This window comes from Chinchilla lanigera, unplaced genomic scaffold, assembly GCF_000276665.1.
Source record: "Chinchilla lanigera isolate Chin_1 unplaced genomic scaffold, ChiLan1.0 scaffold00029, whole genome shotgun sequence".
In the NCBI taxonomy this organism is placed as follows: Eukaryota; Metazoa; Chordata; class Mammalia; order Rodentia; family Chinchillidae; genus Chinchilla; species Chinchilla lanigera.
The window spans coordinates 15,062,743-15,080,053 of NW_004955430.1; positions in this window are offsets into that span (position 1 = coordinate 15,062,743).

Genomic DNA, 17,311 nt, shown 5'->3' on the forward strand with positions numbered 1-17,311 from the left:
ACTGGATGTGGAAGATTGGAATTGACTCACTAGAATTCCAGTAACTTTTCATGGGATTACAAACATAAACTTCCTGGGCCGTGAGGAGGACTGGGAAGGGCTCACGATAGTAAACCATTGGAATAAAACAAATCCATGTATGTCCAACTAAATGTAGAAATCCAGTATTTGATCCAAGTGGTATCTTTGTAGCAAGTGTTAATCTTTCACATATATGATATTGGGATAAGTAGACAAACATTTGGGAAAGAAAGAAAATTAGCTTTGGGCCGGACCCCAGCGGCGTAGGCTCCTGGGAGGCAGGCCGCCTGTGCCCGGGAAGCCACATGGTGGTGAGCACCGGCCTTTGGGCCAGACCTCAGCCACGCAGGCACCCGGGAGGTGGCAGCCTGCACCCAGGAAGCCGCATGGCAGGGAGCTCCGGCCTTTGGGCTGGACCACGGCCGCACAGGCACCCGGGAGGCAGGCAGCCCTAGTTCAGGAAGCCGCACAGCAGCGCGCACTGGCATGTGCCGGCCATCAAACCAGCCACCACCCCACGTTCAAGAACTATCATGGCCCAGAGAAGCAATGACATAATCGGCCCGCCAAGCACCGTCACGGAGGCCTGCCCAGGGATGTGCGTGAATCATCCTGACATGGAGAAAACCCTGGGAACACATGCCACACAACGGGTCACTCTTGCCCCTGCCGTCAAGAACCAGAAAGGTCCAGGGTCAGCGGAGGAGCAGCTACTGAACAAGGACTCAGAGAGCACGAAAATAAAGACTACACCCAAAGACTCAGAGGTCTAGTTGACCAGGGTCATGAGAGCCATTTGGAAGCTAGAAACCAGGAGGACCTTGCATAACACCTGGGGAGACCCCCTGGAAGCCATTCTTCCTCTGACAGTACAGGCTGCAGTGGAGCAGCACGTGGAGCTCTGGAGAGATCTGCACTGAGATTACTGCTGCCTGTGCTCACGGTTGGGGAGAGGACGCTAAGTGGTTGCAGAGTCCTAATGTGCAGCAAGGCTGGAGAGAAAAAGCTACAAAACATGGCTTTCTCCCCAGATGGCTCACTTGAGATGTTAGTAAGAATTGTCACCTCAGTATTCTACAGCCATGATGAGGAGGAAGCCAAGGAGAGAAAACAAAGAGACCGAGAAAAAGCAGCTGCTTTTGCTATAGCACTAAGAGAAACAGACCCTAAGTCTGATTCTCAGGGCCTCAAGAAGAACTCGACAACCACATTCATCTGCTACCATTGTTAAAAGCCAGTCCACCTCAAGAGGAACTGCCCTAAGAAGCCCCCTGGGACATGCCATGAATGCAAAGGTGACCACTGGAGATCGGTCTGTCCTCTAAAGTGGAGGCCCCAGAGCTCAGACCCATCCTACCAGTTAGTCTAATGGGAATGAGGGGGCCCGGGGCATACTCTGCCTTCTCCCTCTGGCCAGACTGTCATCTCCATGGAGGAACCCCAGGTAATCATGACTATAGAGGAAAAAGAAAACAGCCTGTTGCTAGACACAGGTGCAAGTCTCTCGGTCCTTCTTTTCAATCCTGGCTTTCCTTCCAGCTGTCATACCTCAGTGAAAGGAGTCACTGGTGAGGAGGTAATCCCCTATTTTTCACAACCCTTAGGCTGTAACTACTTGTTAGATCTTTCCTGTGTATCTCTGTCTTCCTGAGAAACCACTTTGAAGATACTGCCATGTATTATAGCAGCCATTGATATTTTCCTATTAATCTGTCCATAACTCTGTAATGTTTGTGATGTTCCTATGCTATTTCATAAATGGATGTATGTTTATTACTGTGTGTTTCCTACAACAACCATTGAGAATAGTCAATGAATATTCAGTTGGTCACTCTTGTATAGCTCTATTTATTTTCTTGAGAAACCACTTTGAAGATACCAAAGTATAGTACAACAACCTTTAATAATAACCTACTACTTTTGTCTATAGCTCACTATTATTTGTCTATTTGTTTTCCTGAGAAACTATCTTGTAGATAACAATATGTAAAACAACCACTGATAACTTCCTACCACTTTGTCTGTAATTCAGTAAGCCCCCCTATTACTATGTTATCTTTCTTCTACTCTTTAAAGTAAAAAAAGGAAAAAAAAGAAAGAAAATTAGATCGATTCCTTAAATGATACACAAGCATAAGCTCCAAATTAAACTTCTTATAAAAAATAAAATTATACAAATATAGAAAAATATAACAAATTCCTCTTTAACCTGTGCACAGGGAAAAATTTCCTATTTCTTTTGACTAAATGTCTAGATGCAATTAAGAAAAGCCTGATAAATTTTACCCCATAAAAATAAAGAATTTTTGCACACACACATGCACACACACACACACACACAGAGACAAGACAAATGGTAAACTAAGGGAAACATTTGTAACATTTAAAATTAAAGTGTAGCTCAAAAATTCTAATGAAAAATAGATAAAACATAAGCAGGGGGAAAAAAGAAGAAGAAAACATAAGCAGATAGAAAATGCCCCTTATGCAATAGCACAACATGACTGTTTCAGTCCGTTCAGCCTGCTACAACAAACTACACAGATTTACTAGCTTCTTAACAATAAAAATGTGTTCCTCATTGTTCTGGGGTTTGAAAGTGCTAGATCAAAGCACCAACAATGTCTGGTAAAGGTCTCCTTCCTAGTGCATGAACAGCTGTCTTCTCACTGTGTTGTCACATGGTGACAAGGAAGTTCTCTCCAGCATCTGTTGTTCAGACACTAATCCCATTCATGGAAGCTCTGCTATCATGACCTAACCGGCTCTCAAAAGCACCACCTCCTACCACCACCGAACCAGGACTTAAGATTTCAACAAATGATTTTGGGTAGACACAAGTATTCAGTTTGTAGCCTCTACTCACAATCAAAGAAATGTAAATTAAAACTGTAATGAGATATCATTTCCCATCAACTAAATTGGCAAACATTTAAAACATAATAATACACTATTGGTAAAGCACAGGCATGTTTTAAGCATGGCTAGTAGAATGCAAAACAAAGACAAATTCCTCTGTGCAGGAAAATTTAGAAATATTTAACAAAACTAAATGTGCAATTCCACTTCTAGGATCTTATCCTGTAGATAGATGGACAAACAGACAGATAGATCTCTTTAAGGAAAAACAGAGGCAATGGCATTCTGCTACCTTTAATCAAAAAAGGATAAGACCACTAAACAGAGGTAGGAGAGGACTGATAAGGTAGAAGGGATACAGGAGAGAGTGAAACTTCTCTATATATTTTTATATAGCTTTGGACTTTGGAAGCATGTTACCACTGTACTTTATCTGATTTCAAATATATACCCTGGGTTTTATGCAAGTTTGTTGAATGGAGAAAAAACTACACACAAAACCTACATTCTTCTCATAGGTTTGTCTATTGAACTGTTATAAGCAAAGTCATTCTGAAACTACTTTGGATAAATTATAGCAATGAACGAATAAAGTGCCCATTTTCTTGGGAACCATAGTTCTCAATCTGCAAGAAGAAATATGCAAATGCAGGATGGCAGAAGGTAAGAAAGAGCCCTCTAGAGATGAGTTGGATTAGAAAGTATTGATGAACTCAAGATTTTAAGAATATGTATATGCACAGGTGTGTGTACATGTATATGTAAGTATATGTATGTGTGCATACATACACATATTTATTAGCTCTGTCTGTTGAATGGCTCTAGCAAGCCAGCATATCTCAAGAACAATGAGTCTACCTAGCTCATGTATCTTAATTTTTCATATCATTCTGCTCTGAAACAAACCAGGGCTCTTGAGAAAAATGGCTAGTTCTGGGGCTAAGGAAGCACACGATCAGCCTGAACAGCTTATAAGGAATCACTCAGAAAAACAATGAGGCCAAGTCATCAAATGTGGGTTCAGCTTAAAGGGATTTCACTGGCAAAATCTGTGACAATCTGCACTCCAAAATGTTTATAAAGAGTGTGATGAATGATAAGCCATTGGAAAGAACAAGGAATCAATAAACTCAGAGCACATACATTAAAAATGACAGAGGAGGTTATCTTGTTTGTAGGAGGATGTGAAGTACAAACTTGTAAATGTGGAATACAGGAGTTAGAAAATCATCATTTTGGAACCATCATAGACAAATTTGTTTCAAGCAAGACTCATCAGTGGGTAGTGGATCTAGGGGAACACTTAATGAGGGACAGAACATTTGTATGATCTTAATGTATTTCCCCACAGATTGCTAATTGTTGTAAAAGTAACCAAAAAAAAAAAAAATACCTATACAGCAGAGACACAGGGACAACACTTGATGAGGTGATCAAAATCAGCATCATCCATGTGGAACAGAGGAACAATGAGGCATCCAGGTGACATGTTGAGAGGGACACAATGTCACTTAAGTAATACTTCAACCAGAAAGGCATAACCTGAATTTAATCACTAGGAAACATCATGCAAAACCAAAATGAGGAACTTTGATTACAAAGAACAAAATGTATGACAATGTCCCTGGTTAAAGGAGACTAAAGAGACAAGGAAACTAGGGGAAATACCCTAGCCAAGACTGGACCCTAACTAGAAATCAGGTTGAGGTTAGAAGGGGAGCTAAACAGGGCATTACTTGGTAATAGATGAAATTAGCACACACTAGATAAAAATCTTGTATCAAAATATTTACTGAAGCTTTAACTGCATTGTGTCTAGGTAAGACACTATCACCATTCTTAGGAAATATACACTGTATGCTGACAGCTAAAGAGCTTCACAGAAGTGGTTGGCTCTCATACAATTTTAAAAATCTATATACATATATACATATGCACAGGAACACATATATACATATTGTGGAAATATGTACAAGTGACAAAGCAGATGGGGTAAAAATGCTAACAGATGTTCCCAGGTAAAGGACATACTAGTGTTCTTTATACTAATCTTATTCTTGCAACTTTTGAGTACACTTGAATTATTTCCAAGTAAGACGTATTCTCAACAAAAGGAGTAAGGGGCGTAATTCACTACTGAGTGCTTGCCTAGCATGCACAAGGTCCTCCTAGTTGGAGAGGGTTGCCAATAACTTGATTTTGAAAGACAGAAAAAATAATTTAGATTTGCTCAAAATAGTGCAGGTTAATATCAAAATAAGCTGTAAATTCATTTTAATCCAAGCCTGAAAAACAGCAAGCTAATTTTGCCTAAATAACTTCATTATTTAATGTTTATAAAACCATTCACTGAAAGTTTTGATAAATTAGCTTACAAACTATTATTCAACCAATGAAGTCGAGTATATTTAATACATAGTGATGACTTAGCCAGATACTATTTATAAGCTAGATGACTCTCTCAGTTTCTTGTTAGGAAGACTTGTTTAATGACCAAAAAAAAGAATGTCTAATAAACACCCTTTATAGATTTGAAATCAAGTTTTAAAACATTATACTTAACATTACATCACATTTCTTATTTCAAAATAATGTCTTGAGACCCAACAGAAATATCTCTTAGTTTCACCTTTTCAACATCTACCTTTTTAGTTAAATTTTGAGGGGAAAGGATACAGAATTAAATATTTCTTACCCTGTAAAATTGTAATGCCTTTAGTTCACATGGAGATTTACAAGCTGTCTTAGTTACTTTTCTCATTGCTGTGAAAAAAATACCCAACATCCAAAGTTAAAGGGGAAAAGGGTTATTTAGCTCACTTTTTGTAGAGGTTTCAGTCTCTAATCACCTGGCTCCAAGGCAGGGTGGCATGGCAGATAGGCATCACAAAGGAGAAACAGTTCATGGCAGGCAGAAGATAGCATAGCAACAAGGGATGACCACAGCTCTTTCTATCCCTTATATCTTATCCAGGCTACTTAGAGTGGGTAGCACTCAGACCCTTACTCCTAGTGCCTTGATCCTAGCATTGCACCATGAATCAATCCCAGTGTCATACACTAGACCCAGCCACCTCTGAAAAGCCCTACTTACAACCATATGAGGCTTTAGGCGGACATCTAAACACAAACCATAATAGATGCTGAAATTATAGGACTTTTATTCAATATTTGTTTCCTCAATGTTCAGACATTTACATTAGAAACCCAGCTATTCCTTTCCTCAATGAGCAGAGGTAGTTTTCCAGGATTGGTAGGACCTCAGGCCTGTTTTTCTTATTTTGTCTTGTTTTGTTTTGTTTTAAAGGAAACAAATTTGTTATAGATTAGAGATACTGCAATTTTTTAAAAGCTTCCTGTTCATATACCATGGTAAGAACTTACAATTTATTTATTTGCAAATTATATGCTACTTATACTTCAAACAAATGAGCTAATTGTTTGTTTATCTAATAAACTGAGTTTAAATAGCCATTAGTGGCCATTAGTAAATGAAATAGTGTTTGCTGTTTTAAAATTTAATTCCACTCTGTAATGTTTTTATGTAAAAACACCTCTGATAAAGCCATGACTTCCAAAAGTTAACATTTAATTTCTCATAATAAGCATAAGGGAAATTCACAATTTCTAAATTTTCTGCTGTAGACACCAGGTCATGTCCTTGCGGTTCCAATTGACTTGGCTCTATTAGCATGTAATGATTTCAGCACTGGCAGGGAGACAAAAGGGAGAGCAGAGTATGGGAAGAAAGTAAATTCAAGAAGGGAAAAAAGAAACAAGAAGAAAAAAAGCAAAGAACAGAGCAAGAAGAAACAGAAGATCAATAAGAAAGAAAATAGAATGGATGCTAAGAACAAGGAAATGATTAAAAGTCCTCTCACCTGGAGGGTTATTCAAACAGACCCTAAGTTGAAAGTGCCTTATTCATGTTTTGGTAAATGGGAGCACTCAATTCTTAATCAAACAGCGCCATTCTTTTTATTTTACACTGCTTCTGTTTGTTTAATATCCATTTATTTTATGCAAGCTAAGATAAAACCTGGCTTACATGAAAGTTCTTTAATTCTTCTACAATCTTTAAGTACTGTTCTCACCTTAGAGGTAGATGTTACAATGGTAATGCATGGCCGGGCTGAGCAAAGGCTGCACAACACGCCTGGAATTTGTAAGAATTGTCAACTGTTAATAAAGCAGATTTCTTCCTGTTGTCATTGAGTGCTGTTCTTTGAAGCATTCCCTTAGGAATCTTTTTAAACAAGCTTAGATAGAGCTTGTCATGATATCATATAACCACTACTGAACTGTTCTGAGCTTTGAATCAGCCATGTATCTTTTGTGTGAAAAAGAAAAACAATCTGTCACAAAAGTGTGTGAAAGTTAACACCTTCTCTAATCACTATTTCCTGGGAATACATATTTGTAAATGTTTTTAAACATTAGCTTATTAAATACATACTACATTTTCAGATTGTTTAAAGTATGAACCACTGACCCTAACAATTTCTACAACTTACTTTGCAAGTAAACCTGTGGTCTCCTGACCATCAAGCAGCTGATAATGTCTTATGTTAAAGAAAGAGTCCATGTTTATATAATTTCCTCACTATTTTCATGTATGACTAGGTATAGACATTCAAAATAACTCTCAACTTGTATTACTGTTTATGTAATAGTCCAAACTATATTAATTCTTCTTTAACATTCTGTTATTATACAATGAAATCACTGACTTTATTTAAAGACAGTGGTGGGGATGAGGGTATGGCTCAGTGGTAAAGCATTTACCTACCAGGCATGAAGGCCCTGGGTTCAATTCCCAGCACTGCCCAAAAAATAAAAAGGCAATGATGTAACAAAAATGAACTTAAGAGATCATTTTTCCTCTTATCTAAAAATTATCTTTCTCTTTCAGTCAGGCATGGTGGTGCACACCTCTAATCCTAGTGCTTGGGAGGCTTAGGCAAGAGGACTGCCATGAGTTCAAAGCCAGCCTAAACTACATAACAAGACCCTGTCTCAAACAAACAAACAATCAAAGATACCAGTTTAAAGGCTGCATGGCAATGCTACCACAGAGTGGTGTATGAATATTCATAGGACACAACAAATTTTAAATATATGAGTAATGATGAAAATATTTTGGTTTGCAGAAGCCCCTACAATAAGTGGTATCTTCATTTTTCATTAGAGATGGAGTTGACTTCAAGGTTCCTGATCTGAGCATATGTGTATGTAGTAAACATTCTGGGATAATTCACCCTTAAACAACAGGCAATACAATTCCAAGAATGCTTTTTATCATAGTTAATCATAAAATTTACCACTGTTCTTGCATTATTTGTATCATATTCGTAAGTACACCCACAGTGTTTCTTCTGTGACTTCCAAATAAAATTATCTGTCCTTTAAACAGCAGGCAGCAGAGGCAAAATGATATAAAGGTAACAAGGTAATGGTTCCACTCATTAATTAAGGTTCATTGTGATTCACGAGCTCCTAACTCCTGTGCTCAAGACACCAAGACACCATTTTCTGCCACCTCTACTTGTGATATTTATCTCAAATAATACCCAAATTAATTTAAGAATTAAACCAAAATCAAACACTGTAGAATACAGAGCATAGATAAAGTACTGTAGAATTTTAGAGCTGATAAAGATTTTAAAGATAATGCTCCCAGCATTTCAAAAGAAACTGATGTCCAAGACTGTGAACAGACCTTCCAAATCTGCAGACCTAGTTGGAGCCCTGAGGATGTGAGAACAAGTAGGAAGAAGTTTAAGTATATTTGATAAATATATAAAGGTAAAAAAACAAAGTCTTGGCAGTGGAGGTAGCTAGAAAGCATTCTGCCTTATCCTGTGGGGGCAGAATGATTTATGAAGCACTGCTCAGAAAATCCCTACCCTCTCTGCAGTTGGGAGCTGCGAAGCTAATCTGTTGAGGTTGTTCCTTCCCCACCACCACGGCGAAGAGGCTGCTTTCCACCATCACTGGAGATATAAAGAGCTGTCTCTAGATACATTTCACAAGCAGCCAGCATACTGGACTGCTACAGTCATACTTTTTTATTAATAGAAAATACTACCTGTAATTAAATCCACAGAGAAAATGTTTTAAATAATGATGCATATTCCCTGTTTTTGAAATACGAGTATAGAAGGAGAAAAGGAAGGAAGGATGTGTCAGGGACAGTATAATCCGAATGACTAAGGGGGAGGAGGGAAACCTTTTTATACTCAAAGTGAAAATCCCTTTCTATTTTAAGGAACACTCCTCTCAAGAATTTCTCAAATGAGTCATCAGAGTTAGGTCATATTCTCCTGGGACACTTGCTTAAAAAAAAAAAAAACAGAGCTTTTATTCTGGTTTTGTTTTGTTCTTGTTTTGGTGCTGGGGTTTGCACCCAAGGCCTTGCTTCTATTAAGCAAGTGCTCTGCCACTGATCTATGCCACCAGCCTAAGAATAAGCTTTTAAAGGATTGATAAGAGGAAAAGTCTAACAAGGAAAAAGAGGTGCCTCTTTCCAAATGCTCTTTCTGTGCTAGTCAGTTCACAAAACACAAGCAACGACGACAGACGATAAAGATGCCAACTCTGGAGATAAAATAATTCAGACATGAGTCTCTGTCCCAAGGCTTCATGCGGCAGCTTTTCTGTAGCTATTGGTTACACAAAATTTCTATCTGGCCTATGTGTCTCAAAGGTAGAGAAGTGGACAATATGGTGCTTTGAAAACTTTTTCAGCTTTCAGAGAGAAATCATAATTGTGTGTTTTAAAGCAGGCTAGATAGAGGCACATATGAATAGCTGCTGTCTTGTTGTTCACTCATTCAAAATGTGAGTAATAATACCAAAAATTAGTAAAATCTACACTACAGATGTTCTTATTATTCATGATGGGTGGGCTACATTTATCCCCTCCTACACATCTCTGAATGTATTCTACCATCTAACTCTCTTTATGAAAACTCCTGCTTGTTTCTTAAATAATTTTGCTTTATATATTTAAAGAATTGGAATCAAAAAATAAACTCACTTTGCCAAGTAATGAGGGAAACAGATCTTCATTTCCATATCCCAAAAGTCAACTATGTAGAAATAAATTAACAACATAAAGTGGCAGACGACCTATTTATGAAGCTACATTGACAGCTCTGTGAAAACAAAAGTGGCTCACTTTTCCTCAAGAGAATCTGAGGACAGATCTTTGGCAGGAGAGGAATTAGTTTTTCGATTGGTCCCCAAATTGCCATTGGAGATCACTTAATTCAGTCTTGGACCTGAGGGAAAGCACACACACACACACACACACACACACACACACACACACACACACAGGAAACCCAACCTCTTTCTGCAGGAAGGGAAACCCTGTTGCTAGCCATAAACCACAGAGTAATGTTCCAAGCCGAGCAAGGATAGAACCATTCCTCATTCACCCACTCAACAACTATCTATTAGCAGTTTCTTTGTGCAAGCACTAAGCTAAAATGAAAAAGACATGGTCTCTACCTTCAAATCTTAAAATCCAGTAGAAGAGGAAGTACACTATTACCCAGTCCATTGATTAGGATTCTTTGCACTACAAGTGACAGAAGCCAGAAGACTACTTCACGTTAAGTGTAAGGAAGTTATTCGCTCATGTAACTGAATATTCTAGGTGTAGATATCAAGCATGACTAGACTGAGCAACTGCAGGAGGCACTCTGACTGACCACTGGGGCTTCCCTCTGGACCGATTTCACTCTCAGGTAACATCCTACCTTATGGTGATAACAAAGCCACCAATAACTCCAGGCTTACATGTTACCAGCTTGGGAACTCTGACAGAAAAACACCCATCGCTCAATAACTAGCACAAGTCCCAGAACTGATGTTAATTTGGTCGGACTGTGGTCGTATTCTCAGGCCATATTCTCAGGTCATATTCTCAGGAATTATGAAGATAGAATATGCTCCTTAGCCGGGCCAGTGGAACAAAAGGGTGGGAGAGATGGTTCCACTGAACAAGAAGGTGTCATTCAAGAAGGGGAGAGAATACAGTAAAGAGAGATGTCTATTGCAACATGACAAGGGTGTGTGTAAAACATTAAACAAAGAGAATGCTAAAGGAGTACAGCATAGAACTGAGGCATTTAATTATAATGGGGAGAAAGACTTAAGAGGCACGAGGGCAGTTATCAAATTCACAGAAAAAATAGTATTTCAAATACACTATTTTGGAAAAAGATCTGGCAGAGATCTTTTATGACCTAGCAATTTGGCTCCTCCTTATAAACCCATGAGAAAAGAAACAAATGTCCATAGAAAACCTTCTACGGTACATGAATGTTCACAGCTGTGTTATTCATAGCACCCAAAAGATTGAAACAACCTGATGTCCACCAGTTCAAAAGTCTAGATACACAAATATGCTATATCTACATAATATTTGGCCAAAAAAAAAAAGAATGAAGTGTGGACACATACTATGACATTGAAGGATCTTAAAAACGTGGTTAAGTGAAAGAAGCCAAACTCAAAGACCACTTACTATATGATTCCATCTAGATGAAAGATCCAGAACAGGGGAATAGAGAGTGAAAATAGATTCATAGTTATTTTGAGCTGGGGAGAAAAATGAAACAGGAGGCAAAGGTTTGAAGTTGGTTTTGAGGTGATAAAAATATTGTGAAATCTCAAATGCCCATCAACTGAGGAATGGATAAAAAAGATGTGGCATTTTTTTATACAATGGAGTATTACTTGGCTGTAAAGACAGACAAACTTGACACCCAACTTATAAGTGTAATAAATCAGACCCACATGTTTAAACATTGTCTCCCTAGTGTAAGAAACTGAAAGAGTAAGTAAAACTCAAAAGGTGCAATAGACATTGTGAAAGGGAAAGAACAGCTCAAAGGAAATAACTGGGATGAGGGAAAAGAGAAAAGAAAGAAAGAAGGAAAGGAAAAAAATATATGTATATGCACAAGATAGCTAAGACAACTGTACTATTAATTTCTACAAATTGGTTTACTGACAGGAAAAATTAATGCTTAATTTTTGATCAATTTTGTATGCCTAGCTCTGGTAATCTGAACAACTACTTTGAAGACAACAATGTGCAATATCACAATCATTAATTTCCTATCATCCTGTTTTGAAATTCTGTGTTATTTTTCATATTTTGAAAAATTTTTTATTCTCTGTAAAATAAAAAAAAAATTGTGAAATCAACTGAGGTGGGTTTCACATACGTGTAAGTATAATAAAAGAATTATTGAATGGTACATGTTATGGCGAATTGTAGGGGATGAGAGTTTTATTTCAACAGTGCTATTTTTACAAAACAATACAAAATGAATAGGATTTCAACATCTGTAATCTCAGGCTGGTGCATATGAGGCTGGGGAGTTAATACAATGTAGGACACAGTGTGTTACCGCACTTACACTACAGGTGAGGCTGTATACTCATGTGAGTCTGTAGTGGATGCTACAGTAGGCTGCCCAGACCTCCCTTGGGTAACTAGAGGATCTGTTTCTGCAGCTGCTGGGAGTGTGTTGCTGATACCCCAGAGTCGGTATCTCCAGTCACAGTCCTCAGCTGCACGGTGCTGCTTGCCCCAGCCCAGGCCTCTTGTCAGTAGGAGCGTGCACCCCATGGCTGGTTGTCCTGAATGTGCAAAGACCAGCTCTATCATTAGGACTCAAGACAGTTTTGAAGGGCTACCTATGCTTCAAGGCTCACCATGTGCCTGGTTGGGGCCTTGGTAGTGATTGTATCTCAACTTAACATCTCACGCTACCCACTCTTGCTTCCTTCTCTTCCCTTCCCCCACAACCTGCTTTCCACACAACCCAATCTGCAACTTTTATAAAGCACATAATTACAAGAAAGCCCAAACAAACAGATTTGGGCTAACTTCTAGAGGACCTTGATGGCATGCTGAGGAATTTGAGGCAAGTATAGGAAAGTCAATGTTGTAAATGTGTTTAGGGGAAAGCAGCTCAGGCACCTAGGTTAAAACATCGTCTAGAATGAGACATGATAAAGAACAGAGATAGAAGTTAAGAGATTAGAAGGAGTACGGGTGGGTTACTGGAGGCCACAAATAGGACCAGGGAGCTGCAAATGAAAACTAAGAAATAAACTGTAGGACATCACCAGTGAATTGACTGGATTTGATGAACGATGCAGTGAGAGATAGTGAGAAAGAAAGAAGATGAAAGAGGATACAAGATGTCAGGCTTGGAGTGAGCGGAGAGAGAGGAGAGTAGCACAAGGGTGAGGCGTACCTGTCAGGGCCCAGTCAGAAAACAGAACCCACAGCAGGTTGAGAGTTTCACAGAATGAAAAGGGTGCGGGCATAGCCACTGCAGGAGGCAGCTGCCATTCTGAGGACTGGGGAACAACAGGAGGAGAGTGGAATCATTAAAACAAATAAATTTTGAGGAAGGAACCCTCGGCTCTGGGACCTAGACCTTGAAGAGTATGTGCCCTCAATGACTGCTGCTATTTCTAAATTTGGTAGGATCCCATGGGGCTGGGACCCAAACCACTGAGGAGGAAGACTCAGCTAGAGGTCCTGGTGACTGGGAGCGCAACAGAAATAGATCTGAGGGTGCTGGGGAAACTGCAAACAGGAACTTACCTCTACCAGAACAAACTGCCTCTGCGGATGAGGTGGCCCTGAAGGGCAATACAGTTACAGAAAGCAAAGAGGAAAGAACAAGTCCCTTCCCTGTCCAGCCTCAAGGTCTCATAAATGGCACAACCTCTGGACCCTGGAGTCAGATATTTAATTTCTACAGCCCTCAATTTTCTCATCTATCAAATGGGTGCCCACATGGCTCCTCCTACCTTAGAGAGTTATTGAGGGGAGACAATGAAATGATATCTGTAATGTGGTTCATACAGTGACCTGTCAGAAAATAGCTTTCTTTAAGTATTACTAAAGCATGGCCAGGTTTTGTTAAGACGATGGACGGCAGAGATGAGTGAGGTCTTGGGACCATGCTGAGTTTAAGGACCTTCTAGAACAAATTTAATTTCATTTCATCATACTTTATTTTAAGACAGTCTTGCTATGTATTCCAGACTGGCCTCAAACTCTCAATCCTTCTTCCTTAGCCTTCCGGAATACTGGGTTCACAGCTGTACATCGCCACACCTGGCTTTAGAACAGCTTTATTTAATGCACAGAGAATTGGAAGTATACATCTGGACTTGCCTGGCAGATTAGGGCTAAGGTAGCAGTAGAGGGAATTTGTAGTAAGGCCACACAACTTGGTTAATGTAACTTTTTGCTGACAATAGCTAGGATCATGCAGCACCATGGGCAGAGAAAGATAAATATGCTCAGTGAGGTGGAAGCTCAGAAATGGAAAGACACTAAAACTCTAGCATACATCAGAAGCCCCTGGAGTGCTTGCTCAAACACCGATTACAGGATTCCACCATCTGAGTTTCTGACTCAGTGAGTCTGGGTGGTAGGACTTTCCATTTCCAACAGGCTCCCAAGTGACCCTGATGCTATTAGTTCAAGCACCTCATTTTGGTACAGAGCACCAAATTAATCATTAGGTATCTACCATTTGCAAAGAGTTTCACAGGCTTTATTTAGTTTAATGACTTCAACCATCCTGAGAAGTAGATATTATCATCCAGTTTTTCAGATAAGTAAATTGCAACTCAGCAAGGTAAAGAAGGAATTTCCTCAAAACCACCAAGCGAATAAGGTAGTGACACTGGTACTTTGATCTAGACCTGTCCAACTCCAAAGCCTCTGTATTTTTCACCATGGGCGGCTCTCAACTTCTCTTTGTTAACAAAGTCTGGAGGGCAACAGGAGACTTGGTGGATAAAGCAGACTTAGAGTCCAAAGTGACGTTCCAATTACCACCCAGTGACAACTGCTGAATTTACCTTTCCAGGCTAGACTCACCTCCTGAAACCTAGTGCTCCTACCTAGAACCTCTAAGTAATTATCATTAAATAAACCTAACTTCAATTATTAAATAAACACAACTTCTCCTACATTCATTGACACAATTACCCTTCAAGGTGCTTTATCCTCAGTGTTTCTTCTCAGCTCATGGCAACTCTGCCTCGCAAATGCTGGGGTCAAATATGTTATTGTGGTTTTTCTGCATCCTCCACATTTAATCTGTCAGCCATGTCTCGCCACCTCCACTGCAACCACCCTGATCCAAGCCACCAACATCTCTGACACTGATTCCTGCAGTACCCCTACTCTATTTCCATCCTTCTTCCTCTGGAGTTTATTTGCAGCTCTGCAGCTGGAGCAATCCTTATAAAATATGAGTCATATCATGTCCCTTTCTGCTTGAAACACTCCAGTGATGCCTCATTGTACTCAAAAGAATCCAGGTCTTCCATGGAACTGACCCTGCTTACCTCTTTCCAACTGCTTACCTCCTCATCTTACCTCTAATACTACTCCCTTTCCTCTTTTCATCCAAGTCATAAGGAACACTTTGCTGTTCCATAAATGTTTGTGGGGACACTGTTGCACTGGGGACTTTTTGCTGGCTATTCCCCTTGCCTGGGACACCCTTCCCCCTAGAAACATAACAGCATGAAGTCCTTCCTTTCAAGTCTTTGCTCAAATTTCACTTTCTATTTAAATTTGCAACCACTCTACAGAAATCCTGATTCTCCTTCTTTCTCTATTTTTTTCTGCACTTTTTTTGTTCACAATCTTCTAAAACACTATAGACTTCACCTACTCACTCCATATATCCTTTATTGTCTGTCTCTCTCCAATAGAATGTAAACTCTATGAGAATAGGAGTTTAAATTTTTACATTTAAATTTACATTTAAATTTTTCTCATTGATGCATCCTATGTGCCTAAACTTGTGCCTGTCATGGGGTAGGTGGTCAACTTTGTGAAATGAATGAAGGTGGAACTCATTCAATCAATGTTAGCTTCTTTACCCTTCTTACCTTCTTACAAAGAAAGATAACAGGACCAGCTTCTGTCCTAAAAACCCCCTGAGATTTTCCAGTTTGGGCTTCTGCATTATTTCTGTTTGAACTAGATAGGAATGTTGTGCAAGAATTCAGATAAAATTCTATCCATCCCAAGCAGAGATCTGGGATCTAGGGTGACAAAATTCTTTGGGCAGGCAGCAACAGAAAATCCAAATAAAGTGGATAGACAAGTGCAGTAGGTGAAGAAGAAGACATGTATTGGCTTTCATAATGTAAAAGCCCAGAGCTTATTTTGGGTCTAGTTTGATCTAGCTATACACACAGTATCACCAAGCAGTGAGGTGTAGTGGCGCATGTCTGTAATCCCAGCACTCAAAAGGCTGAAGTAAGAGGATTTCCATGAGTTTGAGGGAAGCCTGGGCTACACAGTGAGTTCAAGGCCAGCCTGAACTACAAAGCAAGACCCTGTCTCAAAAAAAAGTCAGATTTTTCTACATCAGTAGGCTCTCATTTTCTCTGATTTGGCTTTACCCAGATATGACTTCCAGCATTTCTAGGCTTATACTTTCTCATATTGGTCACTCAATCAGAAAAAAATCTCTTTGACAATCGTCCCAAGGTAAGTTCCATGTCTGTTTCTCTTTGGCCTGACTCGTGTTCTCTCCTATAAACAAGTTACCAGAGCCAGGGAACACACAGCTCTTGTCTAGTCTTGGGTCTTCATGTGTCCACTCCTGGAGCCAAAAAACTGGGTGGATCCCACATGACTGACAATGGAAAGGATGATTCCCCAAAATAAAAACTGAGCTCTTTTCATCAGAAATGGAAAAATGGAGGGTTAGCATACTTCAAAAGTATATGAGTATTTTCTCAAAATTTTACAAGTGAAAAATCTTACTATTTATACAACAATTATTTTAGGAATATGTAAAAAGCAAGGGACAAAAATCATTTCTCTTAATTTACAATGTTCGTGCTTTTGCAAGGGTGATTTTCATTTATCGACATGGTTGAAGACAATTTTTTCCCCAAATAATCCTAGACATTGGTGAGACCTGTATTACCTTCCCTGTCAGCAGACATTTAATATTTCCTAGATTCAGGTCCAGACATTAGGTAAATACCAAGGCAAAGCCTTTCTTAACCTCCTTCACCCTTTCACTTAGGGGACCCATCAAATAGCATCATCTTGGACACTGTTTCCAGGTCTTTCCCCCAAACTACCCAGGATCCCCAGGGCTGCCACTGTCCTGATCAGTTCTACCCAGTGGAAAACTCACCCCTTCCTGCCGGCAATTGTGGTCATAAAAGGTCAATGGAACTGCTTTGGAAGGTTTGGGAACTTCAGACTATACCTCAGAAATCTACAACTGTCTCAGAAGTCTCCATCTGTGACTACTCACAATTCTGAGACTTGCTTCTCAGCAACATGACTGAAACCACACAAAAAAAACCCCGTAAGTACCAGCTTAGGGGGTTTTTGTTA